This window comes from Perca fluviatilis, chromosome 8 (genome assembly GCF_010015445.1).
Source record: "Perca fluviatilis chromosome 8, GENO_Pfluv_1.0, whole genome shotgun sequence".
Taxonomy (NCBI): Eukaryota; Metazoa; Chordata; class Actinopteri; order Perciformes; family Percidae; genus Perca; species Perca fluviatilis.
This window is the reverse complement of record NC_053119.1, coordinates 42110997-42116996: the sequence shown is the minus strand read 5'-3', so window position 1 is coordinate 42116996 and position 6000 is coordinate 42110997. Positions and strand designations below refer to the sequence as shown.

General features: G+C 39.0%; 1 protein-coding gene across 1 annotated transcript in view; it reads left to right on the top strand.

The window, feature by feature from the left end:
- The first annotated feature begins 2435 nt into the window (after nucleotides 1–2435).
- Nucleotides 2436–6000, top strand: part of trhr2 (thyrotropin releasing hormone receptor 2) — a 48255-nt gene continuing 44690 nt past the window's right edge. The window contains exon 1 of the mRNA XM_039807585.1: nucleotides 2436–2565. The gene's annotated coding sequence lies outside the window, so the exon portion shown is untranslated. The remainder of the gene's footprint in view (nucleotides 2566–6000) is intronic.

The window sequence follows — 6000 nt, the reverse complement described above, 5'->3', positions numbered from 1 at the left end:
GTTTCTTCTTCACAAATCTACTCAAGTAAAAGTAAAAAGTATAGAGATTTAAAACTACTCCTAGAAGTATAATTTTTTCAAAAACTTACTCAAGTAAATACAAGTAAATTATTATCTCATAAATGGACAGAGTAAGGATGAAAATGTTACTTTTGCATCCAGGTGAGGGCAGGTTTCTTTTAGCTAAAAGTTTGATAACTACCGTTAACACAAAGATGACTTTGTGTCTCTGAGACATTCTCCAGACTTTTCTTTCTGACTCATAATTTAGCAGAAGATTTTATTCCTAGGAATGAATCACATATGCTATCAACGTAAACTCAATCTATATCCAAAGGGTTGTTGCATTCTTTAAATCGTTGTGTTATCTTGTAAAATAGTATTTGTCTTTCTATTTTTAAAGGCTGTAGAACCTCCAGCATAAAGAGAATATGTTACCTAGGAATAACTCCCATATTCTATCAACGTAAACTCAAAGTAAACTGTTTACTGAACGGCAGCCAGCCCCTATCATCTACCATGGTCAACACTATGTCTGCTTTTATTGTTTCAGTATAAGTATTCAGATCCTGTACTGCAGTAAAAGTACTAATACCACACTGTACATATACTCTGTTACAGTAAAAGTCCTGCATTGAAAATGTTACTTACTGTAACTAAGTGTATAAGTATCATCAGAAAAATGTAGTTAAAGTATAAAATTCCTCCCATTGAAGTGTGTGTAAAGGATCCAACCAGTTGTGTGTTTAATGGTCTTATCATTTCAGCTGGACTTGTAGCCGTTATATTGTTGGCTAGTTTACTTTAGAATCAAACATCATATTTTATAAACTACATGTGTTGTGTGTGCAAACATCTTAATGTGTAAAGTAACTAGTAACTAAAGCAGTAACAGATGAATGTAGTGGAGTAAAAAGTACAATATTTCTCTCTGAAATGTAGCGGAGTAGAAGTAGAAAGTGGCATGAAAAGGAAAGACTCAAGTAAAGTACAAGTACCTCAACATTTGGACTGGAGTACAGTACTGGAGTAAATGTACTTGGTCGAACCATAAAACTATGAGAATAATTATAAACAGCATGTGAGGTTATTGGACGGCATATTAAATGTTTTTGTGAATGTCTGTGTGTCTGTCAGGGTAAACACAAACAAATATGGACAAAAAAACTGGACAAATGTCTCAACTTTACCAACAGGTTGTGTGTTTTGGTCCATTTTCTCCTCATAATGTTTTAAAAAATATATATAATTTAAATCTGGACTCAAAAGATTTCTGTTTAGCTTTGTGGCTTTAATGGTTACATAACATGGTTTTAGTGTAGTTTTTATTCCATTTAATTACATTTTATTTATAGTAGAAAATCATAACAAGAGTTATCTCAGGACACTTTACAGATAGAGTAGGTCTAGACCACACTATAATTTACAAAGACCCAACATTTCCAGTAATTCCCCCAAGAGCAAGCATTCAGTGCGACAGTGGCGAGGAAAAACTCCCTCTCAGGAAGACCCAGGCTCTTGGTGGGCGGTGTCTGAAGGTGCCGGTTGGGGGTGTGATGAACAGTGGCAATAACAATCACAATAAAGATAATGGAACAATAACTAGAAATAGTAGTTGCAGTAGTTCAATGCATAGCAGGGCACTGCAGGGCATAGCAGGACGTAGCAGGATGTAGTAGGCCACTGCAGGGTGTAACAGGGCATAGCAGGGTGCATGGCAGGTATTGTCTTTTAAAACATTATTTTATATTATTACTTTTATTATTTTCTCTATTTATTTATTTTTTAACATTTTCCTGTACTTGTAATTTTAACATTCCTTTGTTGTATTTTTTGAGTATTTAACTTACCCTAGTCTATATCTTTTGCGTTGCCCTTCTGGGATTGCTCCAGTCCTGCAGAAAATTCCACCAGATGCATGTACTTTGTCCGTTTCCTTCTGCTTCCTTTGTGTTGGCGTTCTAACCTCCGGTGGATTTGTGAGGACTAAGGTTAACTGCTCCTCAGATCTCTGCAGGGTAAATCCAGACAGCTAGCTAGACTATCTGTTCAATCTGAGTTCAGTCTGAGAGATCAAGGTTTAATGAATCATACAATGACAAAAAAGAGTTAGGGTTAGTCAAATTAAATAGTTTTAGCTATTGAACATTATTTTGACCTAAGATGAGCATGAGGCAAAAATCCACATATACAAAAAATATTGTAATATTATGTTGTGTCTTTTTCGCGGGATTTACAGTATAACGTCGTTGATCAGTATGAAATTCAGCCCACCACAGATTTAAATAATAAGACTTTATTCTGACAACATGACTGGCTCATTCCAAAATAGGTATTGCGCTTTTATTTTGAAGGCACAAGTGCTGCTTCCCTCATGCTGTCTGTGTGAGTGTGACAGAGATCAGTAGGTAGTAGCAGAGCTCTGTAGTGTACAGTATGTAGATAAGAGCATGGCTATGCTGCCGACTTGGCTTTAACCAGCAACTGACACGCGCGCACTTTGTGATGAGAGATACAGGCTTGAAGAAGGTTATGGATTAATCTGACATTGCAAAGACGCAAAAGGTAAATTATTTTATATTATATATATATATATTTTTTATTTCCTTGTGTAAATGAGTAAGAATATAATTAGAAGTTTACAAGCAGTTATGTCTGTCTCTAAATCCCTGTTGCTGTCATCGTTAGCCGAAGCTCCAACCATGACACACTGACAGCCATCCATTCATTTACGGTGTAACAAACGTAAAATGGAAAGAAAGAGAAAAATAAATGAGAAATAAATACATGATTTGACATTTGTCTTTTTGATACTTTCATGAATCATGATTTTTTTCAGATAATTTCAGATCTGGGAACAACGAAATGTGACAGTAGTATATAATACAACCTAACAGAACAAATATTTGTTTTTATGTTGTTAGAAATTGTTGAGGAAATCACATGGACTGTATATCATATATACAGTCATTGGGAACTCATACATCACATAGCCTATCCATTCTCATTGCACTCTTTTCATATTTTAACAATCAAGTCATTTGTTTGACATCTTTCATGTAAACTATCCACTATCTTTCTGTCGTAAATATTTCCTTGAACTCTCAAAAGGTCAGCTTTTCAATCAAATACATTTCCTAAGCAGCTCCAAGCTGTTTTATTCTCATAAATTTAGGGGGCTTCACCTGTTACACCAAATGCCACACCATCGTTTACTAATGACCACTGTGCAGTTGATAGTGATTTTTTGGGTAGATCCTAAAGCAGACCCAACATACGTTTCAATGTCAGCCATACTGCGCAGGCGTCAACAACTTGGGCTTCAACACGGTTCAAGAGAAGGTTGAATCGGACTACAATGCGACACTGGTAACTGGGGAATGACAGTAACGGAGCATAGCAGCACTTTCTACAGTAAAAAAAAAAACATCACCAATAAAGCCTTCTAAACCAAAAACTACATATCCCATTAAATATGTAACCCAGATTACAGGTGGGACACGTTCATTCCTATTAAAGTTGCTCATTGGCACATGAAGCCAAAAAAGTTTGACTTCCACGCATATAATTTCCCCCTTTCTGATCTACACATCCCTGCCTCTGCTCAATTATTTTTATTCCCGGTGGTGACCAAATGTATCCCCCCCTCAAAGTGATCAAAGGTCTAATATGTACTGTAATACTGACAGCTAGCGTTTAAAAAAGTTACTGCAGTCCAAATTCAAAATACTGGACAAAGTCGTCTCCCCCACCCCCTCCTCCCCATACTCAAAGTTCACGGAGGTTGCCAGCTTGAGAACATAGCATCATTGTTAATCGACGCTAGTCTTACATAGCCAGACATTACTCCACAGCACATCGGAGTAGCTAACATTAAATGCTGGCTATGTTGACAGTCATAAAAGCCCCTGCTCAAGCAACCACCCTATCTCGGCTTAAAATTATGGCAACAGCCGCTAAAAACCCCACTACCCGCCATCCTACCTCCCCGACTGACAGACACACCTCTGGACCGGATTAACCATTAGGGCAACTGGTCACTTGCCCAGGGGCACAGGATATCTAAGGGGCCCTGGACTCTGTCAAATATTATGTTAGATCGCATTATAAACGCAGTCCTCACTTTCCTAATTATATGCAGATTTTTGCAACCTGTTCAATCAAAATATGTTAAATCACGTCAAAAACAGTGTCTGTAGCTACTGCGTAGCAAGGGAGGACAAGCTGTCACAGACCGTGGTAAAGTTGATTTTATATTGGAAGGTCAAGCTGCATAAAAGATTTTTCGAATGTGTCGAATATCCAACGTCCAATATTGAGCTGCCCCCCAAGCCTCTGAAAGTGAAAGTTTCCCCAGGTGAAGTTAAAATACACGTTTAATTTAAAGAAGATAAATGGCATTACAGCCCCGTCTCATGGCAGTTCGTGATATAGTCACGCTATTGAATCTATTGAGTCGTGGACAGGACACGATAATGTCGCGTCCTGCGTGTTGCAGTTCCTTTCCTCGTTATTCTCTTCCTAACCACAACCGTCCCGCTGTTGTCGGTGTGTCCCGCGTGTGACGGTTCCTTTCCCCGTTCTTCTTTTCCTAACCACAACCGTCCCGTTGGCATTTCATTCCCCCGTTGTTGTGTGCCACTGCGCCCGGGGATGCGCCCGGGGATCACGTCCCACATGTGGCGGTCCGTCCTGTTGTTGTGGCCGGCGTGTGGCGCCTCATTTCCCCGTTGTTGCGTCCCCCATAGCAGGTTCGAAAATCAAGACCTGTACACGTTAAAAATTTGTGACGTGTACACGAAATAAACGTCAAAATCGTGGCCTGTAAACAAATAAATAAATCTAAATAACGTGACTATTTCACGACCTGGCATGAGACCGGGTTGGGCATTACATCAGTGAGCTCAAAGTATTCTCTTAATTTCCACTTCGACATCAGACTTTTTTTTTAATGAAAGAGACGTTACATTTAGCCTATATCGTCACAGGTAACAAGCTAACCATCGCAAAGTGTTGTGCTAATGCTGGGAACAGGCAAATTGTATATTTATAGTTGTATCCATATGATGTGACAGACTTAGGTTAATATTTCACCAGGTCCGAGGGCTAGAGGGCCCTCAAAAGACTTGAGACTCGACTTGGACTTCCAAAAAATTACTTGTGAACATCTCTGGTAAACCGCCATTGGCCTGCTTGCCTGGTCCTCCGGTAACATTAGCAGTTAAGGCGTGACCAGTCGGGATCACTTCACTGGCTGCGTCTCCATTGTTTTGCAAGTAACTAACTTGAGTAATGTTACTCTATAAAATTCAATAACCATTTATTATTCAAAATTTTGAAATGAGTGAAAATGCCTGTACCTAGTAGCCGTGATAAATTAGCCTGAAGCTTACTGTTTAGGAGGAAATTAACCAACTCTGCATTCTTTTGGGCTCCAAGCTGTTTCCATCTTTCAAATACATCTCCAATATTTACCCGGGGTTCGTTACTCGTTGCAACTGTTAGAAACATGCCAACGTTTTTTAAGTTGGGTAGAATCTATCTCAATTGATCCAGTTATTTGTTTGCTGCCTCCCTGGCTGTACTACAGCTGTAGTGCGCTGGGTTTGCGTTGTTACAGACCATCTGGCAATCCGGCTGTCAGAATTGACACCAATAAACAGGCAGAAATTCTGTCACGGAATGGAAAAATGAAAGGAGAAAATACTGGCTTTAGTGTTGTCAGAAAACATAGTATTTCAGCTTAGCATGTTACCTTAATATCTAATGACATATTGTGGTCATTTATGGATTTAATACAGTAAATATATTACATATTGCACCTTTTCATTTAATTATATACCTAAAATAGAAGTATTTTAAACAAAATCCGAGCGGCAGTTGCTGGTTGTATTTAGCTGCTACAGAGCTCCGGGACACCAGCTACCAGTTGTTTAGCTGCCAACAGGTGACTGCGAGCCGGGTACAGGCACCGCTAGGTGACGGTCCTTTCAGGGGCCA